The sequence below is a fragment of the Salvelinus sp. IW2-2015 genome, linkage group LG20 (genome assembly GCF_002910315.2).
Source record: "Salvelinus sp. IW2-2015 linkage group LG20, ASM291031v2, whole genome shotgun sequence".
Lineage (NCBI taxonomy): Eukaryota > Metazoa > Chordata > Actinopteri > Salmoniformes > Salmonidae > Salvelinus > Salvelinus sp. IW2-2015.
In genome coordinates, this window is record NC_036860.1 from 51764913 (window position 1) to 51779316 (window position 14404).

General features: G+C 42.6%; 1 pseudogene; it reads right to left on the bottom strand.

Moving 5' to 3' along the window:
• Positions 1 to 964: 964 nt before the first annotated feature.
• Positions 965 to 14034, bottom strand: LOC111979999 (monomeric sarcosine oxidase-like; annotated as a pseudogene).
• Between the last annotated feature and the right edge of the window lie 370 nt (positions 14035 to 14404).

The window sequence follows — 14404 nt, forward strand, 5'->3', positions numbered from 1 at the left end:
CAGCTCCCTACCTCCTCCCGCTGCCACCCGCCTCCTCRWTTTTTGGYGCAATGCTGTAATCAATTGGTTGTACTCTTGGATTGAGCAGACCTTCCCGTACAATTCTGATAACTCCATGAAGGACATAACTGTACCATTACAATTTACAATATCATTTAAGAACAAAATACCCTTTTCAAACATCTTTCCCATAAATACAGGTATTTTATCAATCAGCACATTTAAGTTCAGCCATAATATGTGTTGTAATATTTGTTCTATCTTTTCAGGGGGATGAAATTGAAATTGTAGCCAGCTCTGCAATGCTTGTTTGAAAAAGACAGCTACTTTGAAAAAAGTATCATTTTCAATTAATCGAAAATGAGACATGGCAATCTGCACAAAGAAAAAAAAAAATTCTGCACATTGAAACAATGTATGAGCTTTTCTTATTAATCTACTTGAGAACCATTTATGGTTCAAATATAACTTTTGAATGAGTGAAGCTTTTAGAGAGAGGTTTAGTGCTTTTATATTTAACAATCTCAACCCACCCAATTCATATTCATTATAGGCTCATTTTATTTTGTCTGGTCCAGATAAAGCAAAATATTTTTTGCTCATATGATTTGAAAATGAATCATCATAATGGCTAATATTTAACATGACAAAAATTGTTAAATAAAACGGAGAAAAGCCCAGGTCTCCAAATTTCATCCCTACAAATAATGAGGCATACAATACAATTRTGAATAACGGAACAGGTATTTATTTATAGCTTTCTTCACTATGGAAAAGGAACACACCTCCGCCATATCTTCATTTCTTTGATCTCCACCCCAAAGGAATAGCGGGTGAATAGCATGCTATTCTCATGCTTAAGTTCAAGGTCAGAATACGCAGAGACAAATGTGCAAAAAAAGGGAAATACGTTCCATTTATGCAAGCTTAACTTGGGTCGGAATTCCCCCCTTTGTGATTAGTTCTATAAAGAGGATTTGTGGTTGGACTGGAACCACTGGATTTTGAAAGGTGAGAGGTTCATCTCTCCATGGCTCAGCTTACACAGTACCTTCCCAACAACTAGGCCAAACTTGAAACCATGACCTGGGGAAATAAAGATTTCGGTGACCTTACAGTATGTCAGTCCAAAATGTGCATACAATAGTGACTAAAGAAAAATCTGTGTAAAATTAAGAGTATGTAATTTACAAACAAAAGGGTCTACAGAATGAGCACATTATGGAGGATGTGGGAGACCTTGATTTGCTTAATAACTATAATCAGGTAATAGTCTTTTTCACACTTCACCTCAATCAATTTTTCACTTTTTTCTGTCTCTCACTTTTCTCTAAGTATAGCTGTCCAAGCAGATGAGAGGACAGAGGCGTTTGGAAGGTGAGGGGATGAGAGGACCACTCAAAAAGTCATTGTGCTGTCTGCCCAAAAMACATTAATATTATTGAGGTGAGAGGAGGTCAACTGCAGACCTAAGGGAACAGGTCCCGGCCGTGACAAGCATAAAGTGTCACAAAGAGATAGGGAGGGAGGGATAGAGGGTACAACGAGAGAATGAGAGAGCACACAAAATAGTGCTAGGAGAATCTCTTTTGTCTGATCCTGACGGATTCATTACTATTCAGCCCTGCTATCAGTGATGTTAGATTTACAGTGTATTCGGAAAGTATTCAGACCACTTCACTTTTTCCACATTTTGTTACGTTACAGCCTTATTCTAAAATGTATTAAATAAAACATTTTCCTCGTCAATCTACACACAATACCTCATAATGACAAAGTGAAAACAGGTTTTAATATTTTTGTGCAAATTTATAAAAAATTAAAAACAGAAATATCTTATTTACATAAGTAAATAAGATCCTTTGCTATGAGACTCGGAATTGAGCTCAGGTGCATCCTGTTTCCATTGATCTTCCTTGAGATGTTTTTAGAATTTGATTGGAGTCCACCTGTGGTAAATTCAATTGATTGGACATGATTTGGAAAGGAACACACCTGTCTATATAAGGTCCCAAAGTTGACAGTGCATCTCAGCTCAAAAACCAAGCCATGAGGTCGAAGGAATTGTCCGTAGAGCTCCGAGACAGGATTGTGTCGAGGCACAGATCTGGGGAAGGGTACCAAAAATGTTTTGCAGCATTGATGGTCCCCAAGAACACAGTGTCCTCCATCATTCTTAAATGGAAGAAGTTTGGAACCCCCAAGACTCTTGATAGAGTTACCCGCCCGGCCAAACTGAGCAATTGGGGGAGAAGGACCTTGGTCAGGGATGTGACCAAGGACTCAATGGTCACTCTGACAGAGCTCCAGAGTTGCTCTGTGGTGATGGGAGAACCTTCCAGAAAGACAACCATCTCTGCAGCACTCCACCAATCAGGTCTTTATGACAGAGTGACCAGACGGAAGCCTCTCCTCAGTAAAAGACACATGACAGCTCACTTGGAGTTTTCCAGAAGGCACCTAAAGGACTCTCAGACCATGAGAAACAATATGCRCTGGTCTGATGAAATCAAGATTGAACTCTTTGTCCTGAATGCCAAGCTTCGCGTCTGGAAGAAACCATGCTACGGTGAAGCATGGTGGTGGCAGCATCATGCTGTTGGGATATTTTTATACRGGGAGACTAGTCAGGATCGAGGGAAAGAAGAACGGAGCAAAGTACAGAGAAATCCTTAATGAAAACCTGCTCCAGAGAGCTTAGGACCTTGGGGCGAAGGTTCACCTTCCAACAGGAAACAGCCAAGACAACGCAAGAGTGGCTTCGGGACAAGTCTCTGAATGTCATTGAGTGGCCCACCCAGAGCCCGGACTTGATCCCGATTGAACATCTATGGAGAGACCTGAATATAGCTCTGCAGCGACAATCCCCATCCAATCTGACAGAGCTTGAGAGGATATGCAGAGAACAATGGGAGAAACKCCCAAATACTGTATATCTTTTAGATGAATACAGGGTCGTTCCACCTCAAAAAGCACAAGAAAGGGATTTGAAACTAACTAACATTGTGCTAACACTAGTTAGCATTGGCTCGCGAAACTACCTCTAYCTTCCTTCATTCTAGACACAGAGACATAAAAATGGTATCCATTAATTAATCTGACTCTGGGGAAGTAGATAAATGGCCTCGTTGCCAAAATCCCAAAGTATCKCTTTAATTTCTCSAAGATAAAATTACATTTCAACAAAATAATGTTTCAGGAAAGCCATTATTACCTGTTTATAACTACAGAAACAATTTCAGAACAATCTGAGATGGTGGGTGACAGGGCTTGCTGAAATAATAACTGGTTAAGTGCAGTAGGAGAGTATTACCCTGGCAACATGGTGAACAACATGTGGGTGGTATGAGAAAATCAAACTAATTAACAGTTATAAATGGTGACCCTGTCCGTTGCTCTGAATGCCTTACTACTAGAATGCTTGTAATAAATCATGACTCCACCATAATATGAGGGGGCTGAAAGAACAATATAGCATGCTCAGTCTAGCAGACAGCAAAGTCTTTCTCCAGTTGTGTTATCACATGTAAGACAATGCATCGCAAGATTAATAGCTTTGGCAACACGCCAGGACTGTGGCAGAGCTTGGTGGAGTTCCTAACCCCCAAGTTGCACGGGTCAGAGCTATAAATTGATTAAAGGCCCAGTGCAGTCAAAAGCGTGATTTACCTGTGTTTTATATATATTTCCACACTATGATGTTGGAATAATACTGTGAAATTGTGAAAATTATGATAATGCCTTTTAGTGTAAGAGCTGTTTTGAAAAGACCACCTTAAATTTCAGCCTGTTTTGGTGAGATGGAGTTTTGGCCTGCCTGGTGATATCAACAGGGTATACATTAGATAACAGACCAATAAGAAAGATAGTTCTATACCTCTCTGCCAATAACAGATAGTTTTCAGTTTTCCCCTACCCACTCAGACCACTCCCAGACAGTCCTAGCAAAATTCTTGCTTGAGAAATTGCTCTTTGCTAAGAAGCAATCTTTGTTTTTTCTTGACCATTTTAATTGAAAACAATCACAGTAAGGTACTTAATTGTTACCCAGAAATMATTTGATATTGAGATAAAAACGGTTGAATTGGACCTTTAAGAGCAGAAATTAATTACATGTTTAATCCAGAATTCATTAGTAGAAGCCGTTGAACAGATGGAAGAAATTCTGGGAATTCCCTCCTGGTCTGAGTCAATGGGCTTTAAGTTTGGATTATTACACTTTGCCGTTATCCAAAGGGACGCATGCAGCCAGGCTACAAAACTGTCTTTCAGCAGGGTGGCCATTTGGCTGTAGGTTTTGATATGGTTTCTCAGTGCTGGAATGTGCAAATAGATATTGTAGAGGGATGCAAGAACACAGTACCATGACAACAAGAGGTGAATAGGGACTCCTGTAAACATACATAAGAATCCTGCTCTGATTACGATGTTGCCGTGGTGAGGGTGGCGATCTAGAACAAAGTGATGGTCTGGTGTAACCTGCAGGCAATCAGAGAGCATGCATACTCCTGTTAAAGTCTCCTTAGTACCTTACAGTACCTTGTGTACAGTGTATTTATCTTCATTTTATCTACAAGCGTAAATCAAGAAAATGATGAGTCAATAGCTCGGTTTCCATCCAATTGGCGACAGATTTTCACGTGAATATTATAAAATCTGCATAAAAACAATATCCCACCAGATTAAAATGCTGTGCCTGATGACATAGTGCACATGAAAATAACTTCTGCATTTAAATTCCCATGTACTGAACCCCCCCCCCCCAAGTTAAATGGGTTTCCATCGCATTCTCAAATGTTTGGTTATATAGTGAATGTACCCACTCTGGTCTTGGCACATGTGCTCTAACCAACAGCTTGCACAATATTTATTGTAAAGGAACATTAAGGTCATACCCATGCACTTTCACTGACTACACTGTGAAGTTCATCATCATTTATTTAATCTGTTGCCTAATAAACTGCATGCTTTCCTGAGTCGTAGTGGGAGGACCACACACCACATCGTTACGTGACTGGTGATGGTTATTATATCGATGGTTATTATATTGAAGGTTATTATATTGATGGTTAATATATTGAAGGTTATTATATTGATGGTTATTATATTGATGGTTATTATATTGATGGTTATTATATTGATGGTTATTATATTGATGGTTAATATATTAATGGTTATTATATTGATGGTGTCACGCCCTGACCATAGAGAGCCCTTGTTTCTCTATGGTGTAGTAGGTCAGGGCGTGACTAGGGGGTATTCTAGTTTATAATTTCTATGTTGTGTTCTAGTTTATATTTTCTATGTTTTGGTGTTTTGTATGATTCCCAATTAGAGGTAGCTGGTATCGTTGTCTCTAATTGGGGATCATATTTAAGTAGCTATTTTTCCCACCTGTGTTTGTGGGATATTGTTTGTGTTTGTGCATGTGCACCACGTAGTCACATTTAGTTGTTCGTTTATTGATATTTTTGTTTTGTTTAAGTTTCTCTTTGAATTAAATATGTGGAATTCAACATCTGCTGCGCCTTGGTCCRGTTCTTACGACAGCCGTGACAGATGGTTAATATGTTGATGGTTATTATAGCGATGGTTATTATATTGATGGTTAATATATTGATGGTTATTATAGCGATATTTGCCTATACAGCCTTTCCCACCGCCATTTCTCGCATAATACATTTTACCGACACAAAAAGATCCAACCTTGTCAAGCATGTTTTATCAACTTTTGGAAAGTTTACTGTCAAATTAGTTGTTTCCATCAGGCCTGTCCTGACATTTTTTATCAGACATGTACTGTACTCCAGATGTGGTGCCACAGGTTCAGAAGTGGTGTGGAAAAATGTGTGTCTTTCTGAGGCCTGGAGCTTTTCCTGATCATATGACCGGGTCAAGTAAAAGTCTTGGCCCTATTCATAGGACAGGGTCTAACATTAGCTAATCTACTGGCCAGCACAGAATTTATACTGGCCTGGACATGGTGTAGTTTTTAAATGCATTGGGGTCATGCAGGACCTATAACCCTCAAATTAAACTCTGAACCTTGAAGCCAGTTCCAATGCTTTTACTTATCAACAATGCAGTTCAATAAATATTGTTAAGAAAATATTTACTAAATAAATTAAAGTATAAAATAAAATAAAAAGTAACAATAAAATAACATTAACGATAACCAGGCTATATTSAGGGGATACTGGTACTGAGTCAATGTGTGGGCGTACAGGTTAGTCGAGGTAATTTGAACATGTAGGTAGGGGTAAAGGGACTATGCATAGATGTCCCCTCTAATCAGGGACTGATTTAGACCTGGGGCACCAGGTGGGTGCAATTAATTATCACGTAGAACAGAAAACCAACAGGCTCCGGACCTTGTAGGGTAAGAGTTGAATACCCCTGGCCTGACTGCTGGCCAATAGGTTAACATGCCTTCTCTCTACACTGAGTATACAAAACATTAAGAACACCTGCTCTTTTCATGACATTGATAGACTGACCAGGTGAATCCAGGTGAAAGCTATGATCCCTTATTGATGTAATTTAATAAATCCACTCCAATCAGTGTAGATGAAGGGAAGGAGACAGGTTAAAGAATMATTTTAAAGCCTTGAGACAATTAAGACATTCAGAGGGTGGTAGTAGGTGCCAGGCACACCGGTTTGTGTCAAGAACTACAACGCAGCTGGGTTTTTCACCCTCAACAGTTTCCCGTGTGTATCAAGAATGGTCCACCAGCCAAAGGACATCCAGCCAACTTGAAACAACTGTGGGAAGCATTGGAGTCAACATGGGACTCCAATATTAAGCGAAGGTGTTCCTAATGTTTGGTATACTCAGTTTTAATAGGCTATATTTGGTTATTATGATATCTATTAAAAAGCTGTTTAATATACACTGAACAAAAATATAAATGTAACATTCAACATTTTCAAAGATTTTACTGAGTTACAGTCAGTTGAAATAATTTAATTAGGCCCTAGTCTATGGATTTCACATGACTGGGAATACAGATATACCTTTAAAAAAGTAGGGGTGTGGATCAGAAAACCAGTCAGTATCTGCTGTGACCACCATTTGCCTCATGCAGCGCGACACATCTCCTTCGCATAGAGTTGATCAGGCTGTTGACTGTGGCTTGTGGAATGTTGTCCCACTCCTCTTCAATGGCTGTGCGAAGTTAGTGGATATTGGAGGGACCTGGAACACGCTGTTGTACACATCGATCCAGAGCATCCAAACATGCTCAATGGGTGACATGTCAGATGAGTATGCAGGCCATGGAAGAACTAGGACATTTTCATCTTCCAGGAATTGTGTACAGATCCTTGCGTCAAATGAGGTAATGGCAGCGGATGAATGGCACGACAATGGGCCTCAGGATRTCGGGACGGTATCTCTGTGCATTCAAATTGCCATCGATAAAATGCAATTGTGTTTGTTGTCCGTACCTTATGCCTGCCCGTACTGCAACCCCACCACCACCATGGGGCACTTTGTTCTCAACGTTGACATGAGCAAACCGCTCGCGCACACGTCTACCATCTGCCCGGCACAGTTGAAACCGCGATTCACCTGTGAAGAGCGCACATCTCCAACGTGCCAGGGGCCATCGAAGGTGACATTTGCCTACTGAAGTCGGTTACGATGCCAAACAGCAGTGAGGTCAAGACCCTGGTGAGGACGATGAGCATGCAGATGAGCTTCCCTGAGATGGTTTTTGAAGGTTTGGTTCGGTTGTGCAAACCCACAGTTTCATCAGCTGTCCGGGTGGCTGGTCTCAGACTGTCCCGCAGTTGAAGAAACCGGATGTGGAGGTCCTGGGCTGGCGTGGTTACTCCTGGTCTGCGGTTATGAGGCCGGTTGMACGTACTGCCAACATCTACCATAAGGTGGAGGCACCTTATGGTAGAGAAATGAACATTCAATTATCTGGCAATAGCTCTGGTTGACATTCTTGCAGTCAGCATGCCAATTGTACGCTCCCTCAAAATTAACATCTGAGGCATTGTGTTGTGTGACAAAACACATGCACATTTTAGAGTAGCCTTATATTTTCCCCAGCACAAGCCATGTGTCTGCTCAATTAGTAGGATTCTACGTTTTCACATGCAAAAGTGATTGCTTTTGATAAAAATGCTTTACATATATGGAAATGTTATGGAAAATAGATTTTGAATGTTTCTGGATGGTGCACCATGCTGCCTTGTTAACAACATGACCGAGCGGCGCAGATTACTGTTAGATTTTACCCTTTCACGTCACGGGCCATAGACCGGTGACCGGCGGCTCAGCATTATCCAATCAGCCCTCTGTCCTGGCTACAGCAGACTAGGCTAGCCAAGACAAATGCTAAAGTGCATTTTATTTACTATCAACAGAAGCCAGCATATTGCTAGTATGTTCAATATTTAAGGTTTACTTTTGTAAATAAATAAGCTCAGTGAGTAGATTGATGGGTGCTTCTTTTTTCTCAGGACAGCTGGCGTGTGCTGTGTGAATGTACATGTAGCTATCCACTTCTGTACTGCTCGAGATTTTGTGACTTACAGGAACAAATCAAATCAAATTTTATTTGCCACATACACATGGTTAGCAGATGTTAATGCGAGTGTAGCGAAATGCTTGTGCTTCTAGTTCCGACAATGCAGTAATAACCAACGAGTAATCTAACCTAACAATTTCACAACCGCTACCTTATACACACAAGTGTAAAGGGATGAAGAATATGTACATAAAGATATATGAATGAGTGATGGTACAGAACGGCATAGGCAAGATGCAGTAGATGGTATCGAGTACAGTATATACATATGAGATGAGTAATATAGGGTATGTAAACATTATATTAAGTGAAATTGTTTAAAGTGGCTAGTGATACATGTATTACATAAAGATGGCAAGATGCAGTAGGTGGTATAGAGTACAGTATATACATATGAGATGAGTAATGTAGGGTATGTAAACATTATATTAAGTGGCATTGTTTAAAGTGGCTAGTGATACATTTTTTACATGTATGGCAGCAGCCACTCAATTAGTTAATCTTGGCTCTCTCTAATTCTCTCCTTCTCTCTTTCTTTCTCTCTCTCGGAGGACCTGAGCCCTAGGACCATACGTCAGGACTACCGGGCATGATGGCTCCTTGCTGTCCCCAGTCCACCTGGCCTTGCTGCTATTCCAGTTTCAACTGTTCTGCCTGCGGTTATGGAACCCCTACCTGTCCCAGACCTGCTGTTTTCAACCACTCTTAATGATCGGCTATGAAAAGCCAACTGACATTTATTCCTGATTACTATTTGACCATGCTTGTCACTTATGAACATTTTGAACATCTTGGCCATGTTCTGTTATAATCTCCACCCGGCACAGCCAGAAGAGGACTGGCCACCCTCATAGGCTGGTTCCTCTCTAGGTTTCTTCCTAGGTTTTGGCCTTTCTAGGGAGTTTTTCCTAGCCACCGTGCTTCTACACCTGCATTGCTTGCTGTTTGGGGTTTAGGCTGGGTTTCTGTACAGCACTTCGAGATATTAGCTGATGTACGAAGGGCTATATAAAATAAACTTGATTTGATTTGAGTTAGTGGTGGCTGTTTATCAGTCTGATAGCCTTGAGATAGAAGCTGTTTTTCAGTCTCTCGGTCCCTGCTTTGATGCACCTGTACTGACCTCGCCTTCTGGATGATAGCGGGGTGAACAGGCAGTGGCTCGGTGGTTGTTGTCCTTGATGATCTTTTTGGCCTTCCTATCGGGTGGTGTAGGTGTCCTGGAGGGCAGGTAGTTTGCCCCCGGTGATGCGTTGTGCAGACCTCACTACCCTCTGGAGAGCCTTACGGTTGTGGGCGGAGCAGTTGCCCTACCAGGCGGTGATACAGCCCGACAGGATGCTCTCGATTGTGCATCTGTATCAAGCATAGTGTTGCTTGATTAATGGCCAATCATATTGCTCAAATACAAATAGCATGACTTTTCTATGTGTAGTCTTCAATGGTTTTCAATGGTAGACTGCGACAGAGAAGGTAAGTATTATACTGGAAGTTACTGGGCTAATCGGTGCTTTTGCTTTGAAAGTGGTGTGAAGTGCTAGGAAAAATGCTGTCTCACCACATGTTTCTGGAAGCTCTGCTTTACTTGTAATTAAAGGTTGGATGGAAACCTGGTTATTGTTTAAGCCATAGCCGCGGGAAGTAGGGGTGCTGAGGGTGCTGCACCACCCTTTATTTTCTCACGAAAGTAGTGCGCTGGGCCTGTACTAGTCCTGTATTAGCGGACCGATAAAGCCGTCTGTAGCGTGGGCAACAAAAAGTATTCAGCCGCACTCCCCCRTCGACAAAAACGTACCAGCAACCCCACCCCAAACATCTTCCCGCGGCTATGGTTGAAGTACATTGTTAAACCACTACTGAAAATGTGTCCCTCAGTGTTCTCTCTTCAATGATGTTGTTTAGAGTCTCTCTGAGAGTTTGCCACATGCTCTCATCCTAATTATATGAATCCAAACTGGATTGTTGCAACTTGTGTTGTTTTCCCTTGTCACGCTCAATTGAGTCACTCAACAGAACATTGTAATTATAATGTCATGAGTGCTGTTAGAATTACATATTCAATAGTTTTCGGCACTCTGAAAATAGCCAATACTAATGATATTGATGATTTAGTCAGACAGCAAAATCTCTACTTAGATTAGTGAGGATTAATCCATCTAGTGAATTGGTTAGTTCATTTGAGCTCTGGTTAATTTTAGTACATGGACATCAGTAGTCTGACTGTGTACAGGCAGCTCTCCACCAGGGCTGGTTCTGGCTCCAGTCCAGAGAGGTAGAGGGACACAAACTGGGACAGGAGGAGGATGTCCGTCCTGTCCGTCTGTCTGACCCTCTCCTTATGTTCCATCTCACTGCCCCATGTGATAGCAGTTCTGAGGAACACAAGGCCGATAGCACCATTTAATGAATAAACAGCATAAAGCAAATTTTAAATACTCGTGCATCCTTAGAGATTTTTCTCTGATGAAATGTCTTGTTTTTAGAGGATAACAAGGGTCATTCACACTCTCTACAATACTGTGTTTAAATAGGAAAGACTATACCCTCAAAGCCCTCAAATAGCGTCCTCTGTGTATTCTCTCCTCACAATAGGGATCTGATTACAGTGTGAAGGAGTGTTGCTGTCAAGCTATCCCCTCCATAGGACAGCAGTTATTTTGTCCAGGGAAATGGCACTAATAGTTGCTGCATTATTCAGTGTCAGTAAGTGACACTTTCTGTATCCAGGGCGTGTCACAGTGTTCCTCACCTTCATCAGGCCTGGGCACTCATTGGAGAGAAGGCCATAGAAGTGGAAATGCGCTCCCTCCGCTCCCATCTGGGCGAAGCAGGGGAAGTGGCTGATGCCATATGTGCCCGGGGCAGACAGATTTAACAGACCTTCCTCAGAGGGAACACACCCTCCCTATAAGCTTCCTCTGGAGTTACTTGTGCTGTAGTTAACTGGTATTTCTACGGTTTTCTATAGCTTGTCTGGTAGTCTTTCTATAGCTTGTCTGGTAGTCTTTCTAATAGCTTGTCTGGTAGTCTTTCTATAGCTTGTCTGGTAGTCTTTCTATAGCTTGTCTGGTAGTCTTTCTATAGCTTGTCTGGTAGTCTTTCTATAGCTTGCCTGCAGTCTTTCTATAGCCTTGTATTCCATAGTTTACATTCATGTAGTCAACCTCTCTGTATTTTCAATCCCTTGTGACTCTAATTGTCTCATGTTTTCCCTAGACAAAGGATCTGCTCTACCACAGTAAGACCTGGGAGATTTGATTATAAATCCTCTTAGTTACAGAAATATAGAAAGTATTTTCTATCATGGCCCTGCTGAGGGTAAGGGAGAACAAGTAGAGTTATTTATTCTGCAGATGGACCGTCCATCTCCCCCAGAGCATGTTACTGCCCTGTGTCTGACTATGCAGTGTCTGTCAAAGACACGGACTGCTATAACTCACTGCGTATTGCTTCAGGAGGGTGTTTAATAAAAAATAAGTTAAAGTACAGAATCATGCTCTTCTTACCTGGCAGAAATCCTTGAGTTGTGTGGTACACACACCGTGGAATGTTTGTGTATGCGAATGTGCGTGTGTATGTGCGCGTACATGTGCATGCACGTGTGTCTAAAATGTGTGTGACTGTACCTGTAGTGGTTGTTGTAGTCTAGTATGGGCCACCAGTGTGTTGGCCCAGGGCCCAGCTGTAGTGGTTGTTGTAGTTCAGTATGGGCCACCAGTGTGTTGGCCCAGCTTGTAGTGGTATGTTGTAGTCTAGTAGGGCCACCAGTGTGTTGGGCCCAGGGCCCAGCTTGTTGTGGTAGTTGTAGTCCAGTATGGGCCACCAGTGTGTTGGCCCAGCTGTAGTGGTAGTTGTAGTCCAGTATGGAACACCAGTGTGTTGGCCCAGGGCCCAGCTGTAATCACCAGGCTCTCTGGACCGTAGACCCCACTTGCTGTCGTCACGGTGAGTGAAGAGCCAGGCTGGACTTCTGTAACCTTATCACCATCCTTAACACTCCTCCCAGACTCTGGAACTGTCTCTGGGAATGCATGGGACAGATGCAGAGATATGGGGAAAATCCTCTTACTTCCCTTAGCAGTCCAATGGGCCTGTATCAAATTCATGGAGGAGCCTGACTAAGATTTGAACCTGAGTCCCTGTGACTGTTACAGATGTAGGATCTTAATTTGAGTTAGTTTGCTATAGCAGGAAAATAATCCTGCAGCAACAGGAAATGTGGATTATATTTTTGTGGGGTTGATACATTTTTCGTAAAGGAAAATTAAGTCTGAAATTTCAGTGGAAATTACACATTTCAGAAGCGTTTTTAAACCTCAAATATACTATGTTTTAAATGTCCCACATTGCAGGAAAGTTATCCTGCATCAGCGTGATCAAATTAAGATCCTACATCTGTAGTCCAATCCTTATCCATTACACCAAGAGGTCTGAACCTCTCTACAGGGTCATTAGGTGTAGAACGAAAGTTGCTTCAGGGGCCCTTCCTGTACCTTGCTGCTCTGAGGGCCTGGCCTGCATACAGGACACCAGCTGTGTGTCTATGAGGGCCCCCTCCCCAGCCAGCAGGTTGACCTGGGGGAGCCTCTGGCTGAACTCCACTGGTCCCAGGGTCTCTGTGGGAACCTGGTTCCTCTCTCTGGCTGAACTCCACTGGTCCCAGGGTCTCTGTGGGAACCTGGTTCCTCTCTTTGACTGAACTCTCCAGGGTGCTTCTGAGCTGCTGGAAGTCCACGTCATCCTCAGAGCTCTTCACCAGGATACCAGTACACCTGGGAGTGGAATTGGAAGAAACAAATGAAGTCCTCAAGTGTGTAGATGTTTGTGTATCATCAAGAGAACATTTTTACTGTTACCTGAGGCAGTTATTAAAGCATCCTGCCTACAGTGCCTAGTAAAAATAATGACATGGCATAAATGCTCTTTGTGCTTTTGGCTCAGACAGAACTATTCATTTCCTATCAATACCACTATTACTGCACTGGCCAAATTCCTCAATCTCTTATTTCTGACAAGTTTGTGTTTTATGCAAGTTTGTTACATGTGCATACAATACAGTACAGTATATCATGCATCTCAGTGTACTGTTGTGCAGTTGGGCCACCCAGGACGGCTGGGTTGCAGGCCCTCTGAGAGGCTGCCTCTAATTGAGTGGTCTGGGTGATGGATGGTCTCCGGGGCGATGTATGACTGCTGTTTTCTCTGGTGCACCCGGTGCGGATGGCCCGCTGTGATGCATGTGCAGCGCCCCAGCCAGGAGACTGCTCCATTCATCAGCTTCCCTCTCCTCTCCCTGACCCCCGCTCCACTAGGTGGGTGTAAATATGATCTGCACCCCCAGTGCGGCCCACCCGGCCCTGAGTGATGGGCACAGTGTCCGGGGGCTGACAGAGGGCACCCAGCCAGGCTGGATCAGCTAGACTCAGCCAGGCCTCCGCCCCACAGCCCCCACAGGCAAAGCACTCATCCATCCTCCTCACTGAAGGATCCATTAGGCTGGTGAAATACAATCCAGGAAACTGGTATCGCTCACCAAGATTTACACAGCCCCCCCCTCTATCTTTCATTGTCTCAATGGTTTTTAAAGGTCAAGGACATCCCTGCTTTAAGGCCCACGCCTCAGCCCTTATATCATCCTGTATATGCCTTAAACTGCATATACAGGATGATGCTGGGGTTCAAATGCAGGATGGAAGTCAATTGACCCTCTATAGTCTATTAAATCAAACTGCATATGTCATTGTTTTTCTTGACGGTTTCGTAGCGTGTTATTTCACTGTTCTTTCCCCCTCAGACAATAATCTCTCCCACACTAACATAAAAATTCCTCAATCTCTTATTTCTGACTCTCTCCAGTATAAT